This window comes from Sturnira hondurensis, unplaced genomic scaffold, assembly GCF_014824575.4.
Source record: "Sturnira hondurensis isolate 20B ecotype Veracruz unplaced genomic scaffold, ASM1482457v3 Scaffold0019835, whole genome shotgun sequence".
Lineage (NCBI taxonomy): Eukaryota > Metazoa > Chordata > Mammalia > Chiroptera > Phyllostomidae > Sturnira > Sturnira hondurensis.
This window is the reverse complement of record NW_028092466.1, coordinates 2,884,216-2,904,528: the sequence shown is the minus strand read 5'-3', so window position 1 is coordinate 2,904,528 and position 20,313 is coordinate 2,884,216. Positions and strand designations below refer to the sequence as shown.

The window sequence follows — 20,313 nt, the reverse complement described above, 5'->3', positions numbered from 1 at the left end:
TCCCACCCACTGCTGGCGAGAGTGCAGGATGGTACGGCCACTCCGGAGAGCCGTTTGCAGTGTCCTTTTGAGTTACACATCTGCTTAACCTGTGACCCAGTGAACCCACTCCTCGGCATTTACTCAAGGCAAATGAAAACACATGTCCACACGAAGTCTTATACACGAATGTTCAGAAAAGCTTATCTAAAATAATAATCCCATTGGAAACAACCCAAAATATCACCAGTAGGAATTGATGAACAAATGGTAGTACCTCCATACAATGGAATACTGCTCACCAATACAAAGGAACAAACTATTGATACATGCAACAACCTCTGACCACCTCACAGATATTATGTGGAGAAGCCAGTCTCAAAAAGTACACTGTAAAATGCCATTTACATAAAATTCTCAAGAAGATGAAACCATAGGGGTGGATGATATAGGAGGAGCTGGGAAGGGACGGTGTGAATGCAGAGGGAGAAGATGAGACAGGATCTTGGGGTGATGGAGCTCTCCTGTATTATGCTTGAGGGGGTGGTTACATAAATATATAATATGTATTAAAATTCACAGAAATATATACCCCCCCAAATTCAATTTTACTGTATGATGATATAAAAATAAAGTAAATGCTACTTTCACCTTGAAAAGAAAAAAATATCAAAGATGATGGTACTATCTTCCCACAGGGTTATTCAAATCAAAAGTGGGGTCCTTACAGGTAAACTGTAAAGTCCTTCAAACTATTAGTTATTAGTGCCACTTCTCATTACAAAAATGCCCTTCTTGCTCAAGAGCAATGGTTCTCAACTGTGGGCCAGCCTCATCAGCATCATCTGAGTTTGTTCAAATGTATGAGCCTCACTCCAGCCCTTCTGAATCAGAAACTCTGCTGTAGGTTTGAACGAGCCCTCCAGGAGAGCAATTCCAGTGCACACGGAAATCTGGGGGCCACTTGCCTCCATATACCAATTTACCAGTTGGGCCAGCCCATCACGGAAAGGTCTGGCTGGCCCTTCAACATCAAACCCATGGATACAGACAATGTCTTCCTCCCTCCATGTCCTACTTATTCACTGACTTCCTTTTTCCTCTCTCTTACATCTGCCCTTTGGCTTCCCCCAAGCATGGCCAGCTGTTGCCCTGCAGGGAGGAGCTAAAGGCCACAACTCTCTCTGACCACCTTGTGGCAGCAGGTGACATGGAACCACCTGTTTTTTCAGCCACAACTCCTGGAATGAAGAAAAGTCTCTGTGACCAAAGCTGAGGATCTAGCTGTGCAAGTCCACCCAGAGCTTCTGAGCTGGCCCCACTCCTGGGCCAGTGCCGGAACCGACGGTGCCAGCCCACTTCCCTTAAATCCAATGGGAGCCTGGTGGTTGTCCCAATAAACCCCAGAAAAGCCCAACTTCCTACTTGCCCCAGAACAACAACTTCAAAGCCCTTTCACATGGTTTTTGGCTCTGAAGCCACACAGAGATGATGGATCACAAAGCAGAAATCAGAACCATATGCATTTCATATTCAGCAAAATAAACAAAGTTACAGCATCGGGGCTGGGTCCAGAAACCAGGAGGCTGAGTGCTTGGCCCCGAGCCCAGGCCTGTGGCCCTCAGCGCAGGCTGGGCTCCCAGCCTCGCCTCCCCGCCAGCACGCCCACAAACAGTGCCTGCTGAGGTTTTTGCCTGCAATGCTGTTTCAACTGACATTTCAGTGTTTTATGGAGTTTTTATATTCTCTTTTATGGTGCAGTTGAAGATAGTTCAGCTTCTTTTTCTAATTTCATTCAAATGCACACAAGCACCGACAGGAAGACTATGCCGCTAATGACAGTGTGACAGCCCCAGAAGCCTTGGGGAGTGTATGGGGGCGGCAGCTGTGGCCCCCACCCCCTTTTATATCATCTACTCCTTCCTCATGGAGCCAACCATGCAGGCTATGCCCACTCCCAGCCTCACTGTCATCACAAAACAGAGAAAATCCTTCCTTTCCCAGCTTCTACGCAAACAAGATGGCGTCCCACATAGCCAGTGCTTCTGAACCAGGGGTGGTTTTGCTGCACAGGTGACAGAGGGAAGTGTCTGGAGACATGTCAGGATGGGACTGAGGATGCAGGCAGGTATATCAATTTCCAATTGCTGCTGTACCAAATCGCCACAGACTTCGTGGCTCAAGACGACACTATAAATTTATTACCTGAGAGATCTGTAGTTCAGTAATACGTCTCACTGGGTTAAAGTCAGGTGTCAGCAGAGCTGCATTCTCTGTGGAGGCTCTAGGGAGGAATCTATTCCCTGGTCTTTTCCAGCTTCCAAGGGCAAGTGCATTCCTTGGCTTGTGGCCTCTCCTCCATCCTCCAAGCCTGCAGTGGTGGGTCAAGTCCTTTTCATACTGCCATCTCTCTGGTTCTCTCGCTTCTTTCCCCACTTATGGGACTTCTGTGATTATATTGAGCCCACTGGATAATCCAGGGTAATTGCCCCATCTCAAAGTCAGCTGATTTACAACCTTAATTCCATACCCAAGTTCAATCCCCCCTTACCATGTAGCCAAACACTCGCAGGTTGCAGGACATGAGCGTCTTTTGTGGGGCGAGATGGTCATCACTGTGCCTATTGTAAGGGGCCACTGGAATCCAGTAAGTTGGGTCTAGGGATGCTGCTAAACATCCTACAATGCCCAGGATTGTACCCACAAAAAAGTATCATCCAGCCCAAAATGTCAATAGTGCCAAAGCTGAGAAAGCCTGGTACACCCTAACACTGACCATGTCTTAGTTGGTTCTGAGTAACCATGACTCTAGTTCATTTCCACAGACAGGTCAAACATGGAACTTTTGGAGGTCACAGGGAAGCTCTGACCCACAACTGAGGAGAAATATTTTTACTATTCTGGTAAATATTTTCAAGTAGATTCTCCAAATGTTCTGGAACCATCCTCAAATAATTCTTCTTTGACACACAGAAAATATACACAGACATTAAAAACATAAAGTGCATCTTGCTTATAGAAGGGGCATGGACACATAACTCTGTGTGAATAATTTCAAATAACAGGCTAATTCCACTTGGCTGCTGGGTTGCACTATGGTCTCAGAAATCCCTGAATTAGCCAGCAGAGCTGCTCACACCCAGTCTCTCTCCCCTTGCCCAGAGGAGCTGAGCCCCCACTAGCCAATGAGCATCCCAATGACCCATATCTCAGTCCCCACACCAAATTCCCTCTTGCCCCAGTGCTCCTGCAGGTACCGGAGGGAGTCCTGCCTTCTGTGGGTCTGCAGCAGCTGGGAGTGCCTGGGGTAGGGGACAACTACTCGAGAAGCCCTGCCCAGCCCTAAAGACAGCAGGAGGCTGTCCCCCTGCAAAGGATGGTCCCCCAGCAAAGCTCCCCCCAGCCCCACCCTGTGGTCCCATTGGCCAGCAGGGTTTCCCAGAATGGATGAAGTGGGCAGCAGAGGGTGATTTTGTGGTTTCATGGGGACTCCCCTGCAGGGACAGGCAGGCAGTCTGCTAATACCACTTTCTGTCATTCTGACAAAAGGAGTCCCTGATTCCCCCAACTTCCACCAAAAGGATGAGCAGAGGCAGATCGGCATCCAGTGTGTGTGCACCCAGGTGTCCCTGATAGCCCAGGTGAACCCCTGCTATCATGTGATCTCTGCTGGGCACAGTGAGGCACTTGTTTAACTTCTCTGTTGCAATTCTCCAGCATCTTTTCCAAAACCACACCTCTGTTCCAGAACATAGAAGCAAGGGCTCTAGCAAAGCCCTGACATGACATCTGAGATTTGGGGGGGCTTGTGACCACCAGTGCCAAGGTGTTGTCTGCAGGGCACACTGTGTTTGTTCACTGGTCCATCCAACAAATGTTCTCTGTGCGTCTCTTATACACTAGACACCCTGTGCTAGACAGAGGGCCTTATCTGCAGGGAGCTTAAATCACAGGGAGAATGGTAAGACCCTGCTTTAAACACATATGTGCATTATCTCATTTAATATTCACACTGATGTTCCAGGCAGATCACCTTAAATTTTCGGAAAATTACAACTACAGTAGTAAACGTGTACATGACATTCACTCATTTAATCTCCACCACTCCTCTGTGGGGTAGGTTCGGTAATTATACCCACTACAGGGGAGCAAACTGACGTTCGAATTATTAGCAGCTGGCCCCAGGGGTGTGTGTGTATTTACAGCCAGTGAGTGGCAGCCCTGGCACTGGACCCCAGGTGAAACAGGTCTGTCAGGGGGACAAGCCCAAGGTCACGCCCTTAGCAGTAACATCAAAGGAGGGCAGAGCTTGCACATGTGGCTCTGGGACTCCTGGCGTATCACCTCTCCTTTCACCTGCTCACCATGGCAGCCACCTGACCAACACCTAGCACAGGTCACCGCTGGTGACTCTCCCTGGCCCAGTGCTCCTTTAGTGCACCCAGGTCTGGGGCTCCCACTTCCACGGGGCAGAGGAAGTGCTGCAGCCACAGCAGTTCCTCTGTTGCTCTGTCACCGCACTGAGTCACTGCCCTCCAAAGACCATTGCCAAAGAGAGCCTCATTGTAGCAGGAGTGCTCATCCCACTTCCCTTTTCCATTTCCCAAACAGGGCTTTCACCAGATCCCACATTAATCATGTAAATGCCAGCTGAAGTTCAAAGATGCTTCAGTGGGATTTTCCAGTACAAGAGCCCAGCAGTGGCAGCTACCACAGCTGCGGCTTCGCAGTGCTCTCACCCAGCCTCTCCTCTGGGGCCTCCCAAGTTGGCTTCTTTCTCTCCCATCATGTGTGGGGCTACGAGTCTGGTTTTCCACACTTGGGATTATTGTGGTGGAACAAAAGTGGTAATGGTATTAATTGGCATTTCCAAGTGCATGATGGGTCATATGGTGGCCTGACTGGTGTTTTACCAGCCTCAGGAACCACCAGGCTGACAGCAAACATTATCGTACTTTGTAAATGTAATTAAATTAAGATTTTGAGATGAGGAGGTCATCCTGGATGATCTAGCTGGGTCCCGATGGCCACCCCAAGTGCCCTGACAAGAGGGAGGCAGAGGGAGATTCCATGACGCACAAAGAGAAGGAGTATGCTCAGGGAGGCAGAGACCAGAGGGATGTGGCCACAAGCTAAGGGATGCTGGCTGCCACCAGGAATTGGAAGAGACTTGCAGCAGCTATCTGCTATGTGTGCCTGCCCCACAGATAGGTGCACCCCTGCTTCCTGATTTTCCTTCGGGGAAGCACCTTCCCTCCACCCCTCCAATGAACAATTCCACCCCCCTGGCCATGAAGACTACTGGCTCAGGGGTGAGCAGGTGATCCAGGTCAGTCATCTGAGGCTCGGTCCTTGGACTCTGGTTGGACTTACCAGGGAAAGGAAACAGTATTGCGATAGGAGGCGAGGCTGAAGCTGCTGACACTTTGCAGGAAAAACCTCCCTGAGAATGGAGCCAATGCAGAACAAAAGGGGCTGGTGGAGAAGAGAGGGAGGAAGGCAGGGAAAGACATCACACTGTGCTGGTGCTGTGAAGCCCCTTCATCAAGCCATGCCGGAAGCTGATGCTGTCGGAATGCTTCAGTTACATGGGCCTGTCAATTCCCTTTTTGTTAGAAGCCAATTTGAGTGATATTTCTGTAACATGTATTAGAAAGAGCTCTAATGTTCCCTTCCTAAAGGCCAGGGTATAACACCTTGGCAAGAAGCCTAAAGGACATAGAGCAGACTGGAGATTCAGACCCCCCCTTTGGCCTGTACTAGCGGGTAAGCTCTTCTCCCAAAGATACATGCATTTACGAACGCTCCCTTCCCCCCAATCCCATATTAGTTTCCTATGGCCATTGTAAAAAATTACCACAAATGGCATAAAACAACAGAAATATCTTCTCTCAGAGTTCTGGAGGCCAGAAACCAAGATCTGTGTCTGAACGGAAGTCAAGGTGTTGGCAGGACCCTGTCCCCCAAAGGTTCTAGGGGAGAACCCAGGCCTGGCCTCTTCCAGCTCCCAGTGGCTGCCGCCTTCCCTTAGCTTGTGGCCTCATCACTCTGCCTCTTCCTCCCTCATCACACACGCTCCTCCTCTTCGTGTGTAGTGACTCTCCCTCTGCCTCCCTCTCCCCTTTATAAGGGCACTTGAGACTGTATTTAGGCCCCAGATGGATAATCCAGGAAAACCTCCTCTCAAAATTCTTAATTTAATTACATCTGCAAAGACCCTTTTCCCCCAAAATATAATGTTACCAAGTTCCGGGGGTTAGGATATGAACATATGTTTGGGAGACATTATCAACTGCTCCAGGTCTGGCCAAGTCAGACGGTATGTGAATGTGGATGAGATACATCACTGTTCATGCCTCCAGTTGTTAGGCAAATGGTTTCTGGTATTTCAGGGGACCCACACCATTTTAAGAAGCATGTGGCTCAGTGACATCCAGCTCACCCCACAGAGAGGTGGTCCCTTATCACCCAAAAGGCATGTTCTTCTGAAAGTAAGTAGGCCCATTAAGTTGTTTATTGCCTTAGAATCTATAGCTCATAACAAGCTTGTGAAGCTTGGTATAAGCCACCCATGCCCCTGGGGGCTGTCTATGTCAAACCCCCAACCCTCTTCTGCACGAAGACCCCCCATCTCGCAGCCACCCACGACTCTGCTTCTGTCTGAAAATTCCCTTCCTAAACTCTGTTTAACTTGGGACTGGTCAGCCTCTTTCTTCAGTCTCTCAGCCCCGTCCTCTTTTGGAGGTCAGGTCCTGAAAAATTTCCTGAAGAGAAATTTTTCCCAATACCAGTGCCTTGCAAAGTCCTGGCTGGGTCCCCACAGAATCATGGGACCAACTAGGCAAGTTGTGTGGCACTAAGGATATAATAGGAGTGTTGGGAAAATGGGCTCGGTGCAGAAGATATACAAGAGAACAGAGCGCCAGGCACAGCTAGGCAGTGGGCAGCCTCAGCAGGACGGCTGTTCAGGGGCATGTGGGTCACTGGAGGCAGGGCCTGGCTACTTGGGTGTGGAGTGCAACCTGACCTCAGAGTAAGATGGAAATATTTAGAATACTCCCTACATGCACTCTAATTTTCCCAGTGGCTAGGAGATAGGTGGGGTAGGGTAGAGTGGAGAGGCACCTTCTGTATTGGAAGCAGGTAGGGGGCAAATCGTGGGAAAGCAAGAGAGGGTAACAGGAAGCCAAGTGCAGCTGAGACTGTTTCTTATACCTCAACTGATTCTGACCCGCAGCTGTTGTAAAGGAGGCTCTGGCTTCTCAGGGGTGGGTGGTGGTCCATGCCAGAGGCACCCGAGAGAAGGAAGGAGAAGGGCCAGCCACCAGCTGGAGGGAACAGGAGCCTGCTGATGCAGGTGTTCATCACAGGGGGCATGGGAGGTATTCCTGCACTTCCACCCCCACCCTGGGGAGAACAGAGGCTGGTCATGCTACAAGGGTATCAGGGTGGGGAATACTGTTGGGTCTAAACTGGTGGCTGCTGCTGACCGCCCCCCGCCACCCTGCACAGGACTCAAGCAGCTCGGAGAAAGTCCCTCGGCTCTGACCACATCCCCAAGCCCACGCCTGTGAAGTGGAAGTGCTGTGTCAGGACCCACACAAAACACGGGGCAGAGTAGCTCTAGGGAAACATCATGGTCAAAGTCAGACTCTGGAGCTTCCGCTGTGGTCTGCAGACCTGGCTCATGCAGTGACACTAAACACGGGGGTTTCCCAAAGCGCACAGGTTCCCGAAACACTCGCCACCCCAAGAGGATGCCTTAGGTGATGCACCAGATGACGCAGCTGGTCGAAGAGGCTTGTTTTTTAAGCAGTTATATTTACTTTAGGAAAGACCGCATAACTAGTACATAGAGCCTGCGACATCACTGTCATTCTGCAAGCTGGATAGGAGCTGCTCTGACTGGCTCCTTGGGGCCACTGAATGTTGGAGTTGGAAGGGACCATGTTTCTAGGGCACCAGGCCCCACAGTGCAGTGGCAAAGGGCCAGGATGAGGGAGCCAGACTGCCCGCATTCATATGGAGCTCACCTGTGCACGTCCCCTGAACTCTCTGGACACGTCAGAGAATCCCATGAAAATGAAGATAATTATTCTGCCTCTTGCAAGAATTAAATGAGTTAATATACAGAAAGTACTTAAAATTGGCCTGCCCCCCCAAAATGTAAAAAAACATAAAATAAAATTGGCCTGCCCTTGCTTACACTGCTGGTGAGTGGCATCTCCCTCTCCTGCCCCACAGCTGAGCATCCTTTATAAAACGGAAGGAAGGCTGGGTGGTTCCAAGCCTCCAGCTGACTCAGCCAAGTCTCCTCAGCTACCCGTTTCATCCTGACTCCCTTCCGTCCTTCATGCTGGTAAGTGCCCTTCCTCTCTGAGCTGACCTCTGTCCTGCCTCCCACCACCTTCACTGGCTGAGGGCATCAGACAAAAAGACCAGAGGGACCACTGGCCAAATACCTCCCTGGAAACTCACATAGAAAAGCCAGGCCACTGCTCCACCAGTCTGAAGCCAGGGATGCCTGCCTGTGTGGCCCTCCAGCCATGATGGTTCTTTGAGACCCAGACGAATGCTCCATTCCCTGCCCCAACCCTGGCTCCAGGTGGCTGTGGTCAGGGTTAAAAAATCATCACTTGAAGTTTGAAGAGAGAGCCAAATTAGTAGACAGGATTCCAATTCCTTCCATAACTGAATTGGATCCTTTGGAGGGAAATTGATACCAACATTCCTTAATCTTGACGTTGACCCCGAGGTATGCTCACATCACACTTTGTAAAGAGCAAGGGTGTGGCGTCTCAGACACTACTGGTGCCAAACCAGTAGTCTTCACCTTGATTCCTTCTGAGAGAACCAGTCTGGGGCTGGGATCTGTCCTTCAGAGATCTAGCAGGAGCTGCACACAAACACACCCAGCTGTCTCCCTAACCTCTCAGGCTGTCTCATGAAAAAGCGCAGTGAGATCACACCAGCTCCCCTAAGAGGGCCACTCACCAACTGCTCCTGATAGGCCAGCTCTTCCCAGAAGCATCATGAGCCCCTGGGACCCTTCAGTCTGGTGCCAGGAGACCTTCTGATAAGGGTCAAGGGTGCATTGGGTCTCCTCCAAGCTGAAAACAGAGACTGGCTGTGTCAGGGTGCTCAAGACCATCCCTGGGCTTGATGATTCACAGCTCAGCATGTATTCCTGCTCAAGGCCGTCATTTATTACAGCAAAAGGAATAAAGCAAAATCAACAAAGGGAAAGGCACCAGGGCTGGCAAGGTCCTGAGGAAACCAGGTGCCAGCGAGCGCTGTCTGCCAGGGGAGCTTAGAGATGAGGCACCCAGGGGCTTCTTTGGGGCTGGTCCTGTAGGCACCCTTGGCCCATCATGTCCTCAAATTGTAGTGTCCAAAAGGAAAGCACATATTCACTCTAAACCCAACTATTTGTAGGAACAGTTTAACCTTATAATTTAGGGGCTGATGGGAACCTCCCCTAAATTCCAGTTCCCAGATGCCAGCCACCCGCCAAGGCGGCATACAAGGCTTTGCGAGGGGAGCACCCTCAGGCCGGCTGTGCTCACGGATTCTGCACATTGGCCGCAGCATGTCCTTGGAAGGGACCTCCCCTGCTGGCCGGCCCTTTCAGCAGCAGGTCCTGCCACCAAATCCTGGATAGAGGACAAGCCTCTAGAACATCTGTACTGACAGAGCTCACTCCCTCACAAAATGTGCCCATCTGTGTCCGGCCTGTGCTTGCCGTTAGCACTTTTTCCCAAGGAATCCCTGCCTCCAAGTGCAACACTTCAGAATGATGAACACTTCATATAACAATGATCACCACTTACTATCACTCTGTGCCCGGCATTGAGCTCAGCATGTGATATGCATTTAGTTTAATATAAAATGAATATTAACATTGATGTTCATGCAATATATTATTCATAGCTTACAATGAAGTCAAATAGGACTTCCAGGTGTGAAATGACTTGCCCAAGATCCTGCTGTTAATGGGTTTGACCTTTAACCCCTACACCCAGCTTCCTCTGGAAGCCTGTCACTGCCCACAGTGACAGGAGGATAACTTTAACAGGAGGATAAAAGTGATAACTTTTAGCATATCATACTACTTTTTATGTTGTTTACTTAATTTTTTTGTTGATTCACTTTTTTACTTTTTAAAAATTTTTATTTCTCAGAAACTGTTAGAGTATTCTCTGAATGGAAAACTAGCAACATTTGCCAGGTATAGACAGGAAACAACAACAAAAAAATAACCACAGTGAAAATCAAGCAATGTCATTCAATCCCAGCTGGATGCTGCGACCTGCTGAGACCCATTCTCATCCAGCAGCCTGGAAACAGGGCCAAGGCACAGAGAGAGACTTGCAAGAGGAAAACCCTTCTTCTTCTGTGAGTTGACAGTACTGAGAACCTTCCCCATAGACCATCTGAGTCCATCTTTGCACGGTCTTCTGGGAAACACTGCCCTATATGCTATGTGCTGCACAAACCTGCCCCATCTGGCTGTAGCCAGGCAGCAGGGAAGCAGGGGCCCCCACTTCCTGTGCACCCCACTCCCAGCCCACGTCCTGAGGTGTGCTTTGGCTCCCTTTTTGCCCTCGTTCGCCAGCCTCTGCAGCCACTAGCCTGGCTCCTTGCTCTCCCTCCATTCCTAGTTTCCCCTTCTAGAGATACCACTTAGCAGGCCAGGTTACTGGCTTGGCCTTTCAGAGAGAAAATACCAGCAAAGAGGCCATCCCTCCAGCCCATTTCCAAAATCAAAAGGAGGCCAGGAGAGAGGGGCAGAGGCTCCCCACTAGGCATGTCATATTTAGAAAGTAGGGGGTGGATATGGGGAGCAGGTAGCATAAAGAAGTCAGAAATGTGTCGTTTATCTTAACCAGGGGACTACGTTCTGCATCCCCACTTCCCCATCCCTACCCAATACCACGGAATACTCTGGTCCAGCCCAAGCTCTGAGAAGACACTTAGTCAGAGTCAGGGGGTCCCCCTCAAAGGCCATTCAGTGGGGTGTTCCCGGGCTGTAGGATAGAAGGGCACTGAAGAACTCTAAGCAGGGAAAGGCAATATGGTGGCTAAAAGGTTGGGTTTATGAGGCAAACAGACCAAAGTTCAAGTGCTGGCTCCACCATCCATTTGGCCAAGTATATGACTTTTCACATCCGAGAAATGGGACCAAAAACAGTACCTACCCTATCAGGTTGTTATGGGATAATAAGAATCACCCAGGGTCTGTGCTCAGAAACTTATTTTTAAATCTTCACCTGAGGACATGCTCACTGATCTCAGAGAGAGGGGAAGAGGGGAGGGGAGAGAAACATCGATGTGAGAGAGAAATATCAATTGGTTGCCTCTCATAAGTGCCCCAACCAGGGACTGAAGCTGCAGCCTTGGCATGTGCCCCGACTGGGAATCAAACCTACAACCCTTCAGTTAGTGGGACAACACTCCACCCAACTGAGCCACACAGGCCAGGGTGGTCAGTAATATCTTTCTGGCCTCTCAGTCTGGAGCCAAAAACGAGAGAGAAAGGGTGGAAAGCAGAGTGTGTGAAGGTGAACTTATGCACCCAGGAGTGCAGAGAATGGCCAGACAAGCGAAACCCAGCCCAATTGGAGTTCACGTCAGAGGTGAGGGCTTACCTGTATGCGGACCAGGGTCAACAAACTGGACAGTGGGACAAATCCAGCCCCTTTACATTACTCGGCCCATAGACATTTGCAAAATATTTGATTTAGTTGCCAAGATATAAAACCCAGAAATTTCCCATGGAAAAGATTTGAATTGTTTCTTGAAAAGTTGAGAAAGTCACGCTAAAGTTCCTGCAGAGGGGGATGAGGAGAAATGTTGCCACCTTCCCTGTCATTCTCTAATACCATGGTTTTCTACCCTGGTTGCCTATGAAAATCACATGGGCACTTGAAACTCACCCTAATGCCCAGGAACCTTCCAACCCATTAAATAGGCTCTCTGTGGAGGGACCTGGCAATTAGCGACCTTTATGCTTGCTGGATGATTTGAATGTTGGCCAAAAGGGCTGCGCTGGTGTCTCTAGGGAGCTGACAAGAGCACCTCCACCTGCCTCACAGGGACTGTTACCTGCCTGGCCCAGACACTAGCCGGTCCAACCGCTTGTTCAGCCAAAGTTCAGAAATAAGGGAAGGCCAGGGCCACGAACTCAAACCAGTACACAGACCCCTGACAACAGAGTCTGCCCCACAACAGCCCCAGGGGCCCCCAGCCTCCTCCCAGGGCTGCATCACCTCTGCCTGTCCTAGGAAAAGCAAAAGGACAAAGCTTGCTGAGGGCCAGGAGTATGCCAGGGACAGCCCTGACAGGCATTCAACTTTCAGATTTTCCTGATGTGTAAGAGGTTCTTCCAGCTTAAAATATACTTTCTGTAAAACCCCGGGGCCAGACCATACCCAGAGAAACGCCAGGCTCCATCATTTACTGATAGAATGGTCCTTCTGCCCACAAGGCTCCCCTCCATGGGCATCAATATGATCATAAGGAAAGGAATAGAACAGCCCGCTTGCCAAGCACTGTTTCTGGGGTGGAATGAAGAAGCTGGGGAAAGGACTCGGGGCCAGGTCGGTGTTGGAGTCTGCCCAGCCCCAGGACTGGTCCATTTGTGGCTGGTTCGCACTTTGGGTCATTGCCCACTGGATCTGTGCCATTTCTATAAAAATGGGAGCTGATATTAAGAAGTAGGTGGGTGTCCAGATGCCATCACTCTCCAGCCTGTGTCTTAATTCTGAGTTTGCAGAGGGAGGCTGCCCCTGTCTCCACCCCAGGCAGGCAGCGTTGTGCAGACAGAAGAAAATGACCTCCCCACCTGGGGACCAGAGTGACAACACAGCAAAGGCTTGCAGGAATGAGGCGAGGAAATGGGATTTTGCACAGATAAAGTGTGGTGAGGCCAGAGCACAGTGACAAGGGATATGTGAATCACAAAAACATGGGTTTTCCAGTATGCAACATGTCCAAACAGGCTGTGTGGCTCAGCCTGAGCAACAGGAAAATGAGGAAGAGTGTGATCACTGTGCTGGTAGTTCACAGAACTCATCCCACCCCAGGGGCCCTGTACAAAGCTGGGACAGGCCTGTTCATGCCACGCACTTTAAGGCCAGCTAGTACCCCTCCCTGGCCAGCATAGGCTTGGATCTTTCAAGTTCAATGGTAATAATTCTGGAAGTCAGAACAGATCCCATTTGAGCCCATCCTCCAAGTACAGAGCCACTTTGTTGTCCCCGAGCACTGGGGAAAACCTCCATGTAGGTACAGTCTACACTTGCCAATAGTCTTGCCATATAAGCAGGGTCCATGAGCCAGCAGCACTGAGCTTTGTGGGATGCACCGTCTAGGCCCTCCCCAGACCTCCTGCATCAGAACCTCCACGCAAACAGGCAACTCAGGTAAACTGTGCAGTGTTAGTGTTTCAGAAGTAGTCCCTTGCAGCATCAAGGCTAGTTTGCCTGCACAAGGTAAATCTCAGGGCACTACCGTGTGCTCATCAAGCTCATAACAGCTACACAAGCAGTTGATGAATGTATAGGCGGTTTCGGTTTAGGCAGTTCCCAAGGATTTCTTTGGTTTCGGCAGTGCCAAAGACTTGGATCCCCAGTGGAATCCAAGGCTGCTGGTGTTTCCTCCGTTCCCTAAACCCGCAGATCCACAAAGGTGATCAGGTTAAAATGTCTCCCCAGAGCCACTAAACCTGACTGAGTAGCATTTCAGGATGTATTTCCCCATCTATTTTCATATTTGTTTGCCATGCTAACTCAGAGATTTCTTGGGCAGCTACTATATGTTGGGCACTGAGAATGAGCAGAAAATGACCCAGGCTGGTCCCAGCTAGAATTTGCCTCCTGTAAGAGAAAGACTGGCAGTCATGGTGCAGAGTGGCAGGTATGTGAGGTGCTCAGGGAGAACACTTGTTGGCAGGGGCAGGACATCCAGGAATGCTTCTGCAGAGGAGAAGGTGCTGCCTAAAAGGGCATCCTTATGACACACTTTCTCTTTACCAGGCTTTTCTCTTTGCTTTTTCTTCTCCCTCCTGTCTTGCTTTCTAATGGATCGACTGCATTTTCTTTATTCTCCCTCCCACCCCCTACAAACTTGGCATTTCTAGAATCTATTTCTACTACTTAGGTGGCCACACTGACATTTTTAATGTGTACCCTTGAATTCAAGCATAAAGCCAATCAATAGCTCTTTTCTCCCTCTGAATAATACAAAACCCTGGAAAGCTCTAAGTTCCATCCCTCCCACCTTCCAGGTATTGGCAGCATGAATCAGCTGAAGGTGCTGTTTTCCCACGAGTCTTGAAACCACCCAGTTGAGGGCTATCTCCTGTCACTGATCATTTTCCAGAAATATAAAAAGTTCCAAATTGACTCAAGAGGAAACAGAAAACCTGAACAGATCTGTAACCTTCAAAGGAATTGATCCAGCAGTCTAAAATCCACCTTAAAAAACTGCAATGGGTCTATGTGGTTTTACTCCCAAGTTTTTTCAAACTTTGAAGGAAAAGACAACACTTATAAAATCTCTTCCAGAAATAGAGAGGAAAACACTCATTTTCCTCTTATAATACCTTGATTTTGACCTTCAAAAAGAGAAAAAACAATATAAGGGAAATTTTAAAGCCTAAAATCTCACAGAGGATAGGTGTAAAAATCCTAAATACACATTAGCAAATCCTGGGAATGGAGGGATATTAGACTATCTGAAAGCACATTAGTTAAACTCATCACACTAAAATATTATTTTTAAAAAACAGGATAATCTAGATGCAAAAGAAATAACCCGACAAAACTTAGCCCAGCCTTCTAAATAAAATTCACAAACCAGGACTAGAACAAAATTTTCTCAGTCCAATAAATGGTAACTCTCAAAAACTAGAATAAACATCATATGAATGGAAAGCACTGGAAGCTTTTGATTTAAAGTGAGGAGTAAGATAAGACTATTCATCACTACTGCTTCTTTTCAACACTGATTTGAAGATCCTACAACACAGTAAGGCAATCAAAATAAATACAAAATATAAGGATTACAAAGAAAGAAACTGAAGACACCCTCATATAACTGCTTACCTAAAATACCAAAGAAATTCTACAAACATTTGGAACTAATAAGACAGTTCAAGATCTGTTTTAAAAAATAAGCAGTATTCATTCCTAAACATAACCAACAATCATAAAATATAATACTTCAGTTTAAAATGAATGACTAAAGAAAATCAACATGTTTTCCAGAAATTCCACTAGAAATAACTGGAGAAAAAACTAGCTGAGAAAAAAATGAAATAAGAATTGACAATAAATGAGATATATCCACAAAATTTTAGACATCTGAAAACAAATGGACAAATGGTAATGACTTAGCATAGAGGAGAAAATGGAAATATTTATGATATCTGAGGGAACTATCAACAAGAAAGAAGCCAATTTATAATGCAGAACTTCAGAGAGGTCCAGGAAGACCCTCAGGCACAGGTATGCACAAGGTGGACATTTAAAATGGAAGGGGATGATTGCTTCTTAGATGACTCCCTACCCTTGACCACCAAGTGACTTTGGCTACCCAAAGTCAATACTCAGAGGGAAACAAGTTAAGAGCTCTGACCAACACTCAGAGGGAAACAAGTTAAGAGCTCCTGGACTTAGGGACACCAGAAGACAGGGTGAGAAATCTTTCTAAAACCAGGGCAATTAGGCAAATGATTATATCCTTATAGGCTTAAGATAAGACCCATTTCCTGCCCAGGCTGGTAGGGCTTGGTTGGTTGGAGCATAGTCCTGCCCATTCGATCCCCTGGTGGGGTATGAACGGAGACAACCAGTCAATCTTCTCTCTTGCATGTTTTTCTCTCTCTCCCTTCCTTTCTCTTTAGAAGCAATGAAAAAATGTCCTTGGGTGAGGATAGAAAATAAAGAAAAGAAATCTGCATTCCAACAAAACAAGGGAAAAAACCAAGAGAGAGGAAAAACATGAGATCTAAGAAGTGGTTAAAAGTAGAAGAGAGGCAAAGGAAAGTAATGCAATGATGGTGAAGGAAGATCCCAAAATACAGCCCACCATTGACCTGAAAAGAGACAGATGAAACCAGAGCAAATAATCTCTTCCATCCAGTGAAAACAGCAGCCTTGATAGACTGTTTCATGAATTGACAGTGTTTGGGGGAATTTTACAGGTCTGCTCAAGAGTCTGGGGAAGAACGGGTACAAGAGATAGAGAACACCAGGAAATTTTAAAAAATACACAACTGTTTTTTTTTTATTATTTCAATTTCTTTAATTAACTAGGGAAAATAAAAAATTGTTCCATCAAAGAAGCGGAAACCAATAAGCAGCTCAGCTATAATTAGTCTACACAGACAGACAATCAAACACCAGACTCCAGCAGAGCAAAACCTCAGGGTGTCACTATTTCGGGAGGTAAGGAGAGGGATACGCACAGGGGAGAGGAGATGGAATAATGGTAGGAGAGTCAGGTTTAATTTCCTAATTCTCTACAATAAGAAGTTCAACAGACAATGTGTGATACTGGGATGTGGGGTAAGAAATAACACTATAAATATATTATTTAGAAAAATAGAGATAAAGTCCTAGAGTTAAAAGTGGTAGACTTGCCCCAGCTGGGTAGCTCAGTTGGGTTAAGCATCATCCTGCTACACCAAGGTTTCAGGTTTGATCCCCAGTCAGGGCACATATAAAAAGCAACCAATGAATGCATGTATAAATGGAACAACAACTCTCTCTCTCTCAAATCAATCAACAATTTAAAAAAAAACAAACTTGTAGCCTCTGAGAAGAAGGGCTTGGGGGTGGACTGAGGTAGGGGAATGTACTACTTTTTAAAATTCTGTCACTTTGATAAAAATAAACATTAAATTTAAAAAGAAAAAAGTTGAAGGTGTCATTCATAAGAGCAACAAAACTAAGTTAGCTATGAGTAAATGTAACTGAAGAGTTTAGGACTTGTATAAAGAAGAGGCTGGACCTGTACTGAGATACATTAAAGAAAACCCAAGTAAACGGGTGGATACAATTTGTTTTACACAAAAGGCTTCATAGCGCTAAGGAGCCTTTTCACTCCACAGTAACCTCAAAACGCAGTGCCATTTCAGCAGCATCCTGATAGAGTTGTCCATAGACCTCAGAGAGCTAATCTAGAATTCACACAAAGTAGCAACTGTCAAGAATATCCAAGACATGCCCTAGCTGCTGTGGCTCAGTTGGTTGGAGTGTCGTCTCACATGCACAGGTTTGATTCCTGGTCAGGGCACATGCCTAGGTTGCAGGTTTGGTCCTTGGTCTGAGCACATATGGGAGGCAACTGATCAATGCTTTTCTCTTCACATTGGTGTCTCTCTCCCTCTACCTTCCTTCCTCTCTTAAAAAGAATTAAAAAAAAAAAAGAGTCCTCAAGTGAGGATAATAGTAGAGAAATAGATAAATAAGCAAATATTTTTTAAAAAGAATATCCAAGAGAAGTTTGAAGAAGAATAAGGACTTTTTTGCATGAGAGAATAAGATTTTTTAATAAAGTTAAAATAATTAAAAGAGTCAGCAGAAGAGACAAATAAACCAATGAAACAGAAAAACCAAGAAAGAAATGACATGTATGACAAAGGCAACCATCAAATCAGTAGAGAAAATAGATGGAAGAAATAATGAATAGGAATGGGTAACAGGCACCTCAGAAAAAAGTAGCATTGGGTCCCTAACTTAAAGCAAATAATAGAAAGAAATTATAGATAGAACAAAGATCTGAATGTCAAACACAAAACTTTAAAACTTTTAGAAAATAGTTTAGACCATTTTATTACCTCAGTATAAGAACACTTTTCTTAAGTGAAACATCAAAAAATGCAGTCCATAAAGTAATAGATCGATAAATTTGACTGGATACACAGTAAAAAAAAAATAAGAGAAAGAGAGAGGGGGGATGAAGCAATGATTTAAACACAACCCAAGAGAAAAGTGAGCAGAGTATGAACAGGAAACACAGAAGAGAGGAGACCAGAACACAAATATACATACAGAAATGTGCACACCCTCAATGGTACACACCCTAACCAGCAATGAAGGATGTGCAAAGAGAGTTAAATCCAAGGTGCAATATCTCACACCCTCAGATGGCAAAAGTAAGTCTGACATGTTGGCAAGGGGAATGGAAATTCCAATGCTGTGGGTGGCAGTGTATATATATATTTACAAAATCTCTTTGAGAAACATTGTGGCACCATTTAGCAAAATGCAGAGGTCTGTACTCAGATCCATAAATCCTCTTGTGGATGACCAGGCCCAAGGAACATGCACAAACGCACTCCAAGACACTGTGCAAGGGTGAGCCTTGTGGATTGCTTCTAACAACATAAAACGTCCCCAGTAGCGATAAACTGTGAAACAAGCACACACTGGAAAACTAGATAGCAGATAAAACCATTTCTATAAGTCTCAACATAGATAAACCTCAAAAACATAAGGTATGAAAAAAAGTGAATCTCAAAAAGACAAGTATATGTTTCATGTGAGTTTAAAAACACAAAAAAACATAAGTGGATATTCTTTTAGATTCATACATGCTAATACATGATTGTGGAAAAGACACACCAATCACAAAACAGTGGTTACCTCCAGGGAGAGAAGGGAATAGAATTAAAGGAATACACGAGGATTTTTAATGCCGACTAATGTGTTATTTGTGATTGACACTTGACAAATGGTAATACTTGTCAAATGTAGAGAGGGTGATAATAAGCACATGAAAAATGCTCAACATCATTAAGCCTCAGGAAAATGCAAGTTAAAAACACAGTGAAGATCTACTTCACACTTACGAGAATGGCTACAAAAATATGGAGGCAAAAAGGCAAATAATTGGAAGCTCATGTACACTGCTGTGAGTGGTGGGTAAAATGGAGTGGCCATTTCAGAAAACAGTTGCCATTTCTGATAAAGTTAAACATACATTCATCCTATGATCCAGCAATTTCACTCTTAGGTATTTATGCAGCAGAAATGTACACACACCTGAGACACTTGCACGCCAATGCTCCACAGAATCACTCATAGCGCAAAACTGGAAACGACCCACATGTCCATCAACTGACAAATGGAAAAGCGAATCACAGTAAGTTCAACTAATGGGATCCTACTTAGCAATAGAATGGAACAAACCATTAATACAACAATACACACGAGTCTCAGATGTTATTCTGTGCAACAGGACCCAAGAGTATATACTGCTTGATCCATTTCTATGAAATCCTACAACAGGCAAAACTGTCCACAGGACAGAAGAAATCGGAGGGGACCTGAGGAGACGAGTGGGAGAAGAGAGACTGCATGCTAATGGGCAAGAGAGAGGTTTCTGGAAAGATGTCCTAAACTATGATTAGAGTGTTGGTTACAGGGGTGTATGTGTTTGTCGAGTCATTGACCTGTACACACAAAATGGGTAAATTTCATTTTATGATAAATTATAGTTCAGTAAAGTTGATTTTAAAACTATGGATGGGAGATACAATTGCTATAATCTCTAATTTTCTGTGAGTAAATTTTATTGAAAATTGGATTCTGTAAAATATTGGTTATTAATTATGTCTATGGGGGGATGAGAGGCTTCAGGGGGAGAATCAACGACTCAGAAGGCTAATAATGCTAATTCGTGTCTCTTCCCAGTGGAAGAGGTGTCTGTTTCCTTATTAGAGCAGCCCTACTGGAAACCAGAGGGCTCTTGGAGAACACCTGGCTCGAGTCTCCTTTTCAGAAAAAAAGCCCACAGTGAGGTTTGTTCAAGAGCGCTGCAGCAGACATTTGTTGCTTAAGCTGCCCAGTATCCTCGACCCACCCCCACAGCATCACTACTTTTTTAGGGAATTCTCTCCCTCACTGGGCACCTCCTCCAGGAGGCTAGTCATCCAGGTGCAGGCTCTCCCACTACAAAGGCCAAGGGTCCCCAGATGGCTCCTTTGTCTCTCACAGGGCGAAGGTGTGTGACCCATGCCTGCCTCCAGATGCTTCGACAGGCGGAGTTAATCCATCACAACCAAGCAATCCTGAACACACTGTTTGTGCTCTAAGGCTGTGCCTGGTGTCTCTACCCCCTGGGCTCCCTCAGCTCAGCACCTCCATTTCCATCTGTTTTCAGGTTTTCTCAGCCTTCTGCCCATTCTGTGACCTTCCAGTGTCTTTGCAGGTAAGTTCTACTTTGCTTGCATTGGCTGGAATCAGTTTTGGCTGTTTGCAACCACAGAACCCTGTGTGACATATCACTCAACCGGTGCAAGGTGGACCGGGCCCACAGCCCAGA

The 20,313-nt window shown here is 46.4% G+C and overlaps 1 protein-coding gene across 1 annotated transcript in view; it reads right to left on the bottom strand.

Annotated features, from left to right (window-relative positions):
* GAS7 (growth arrest specific 7) overlaps positions 1–20,313 on the bottom strand; it is a 209,908-nt gene that overhangs the window by 113,209 nt on the left and 76,386 nt on the right. The gene's annotated exons all lie outside the window — the stretch shown is intronic.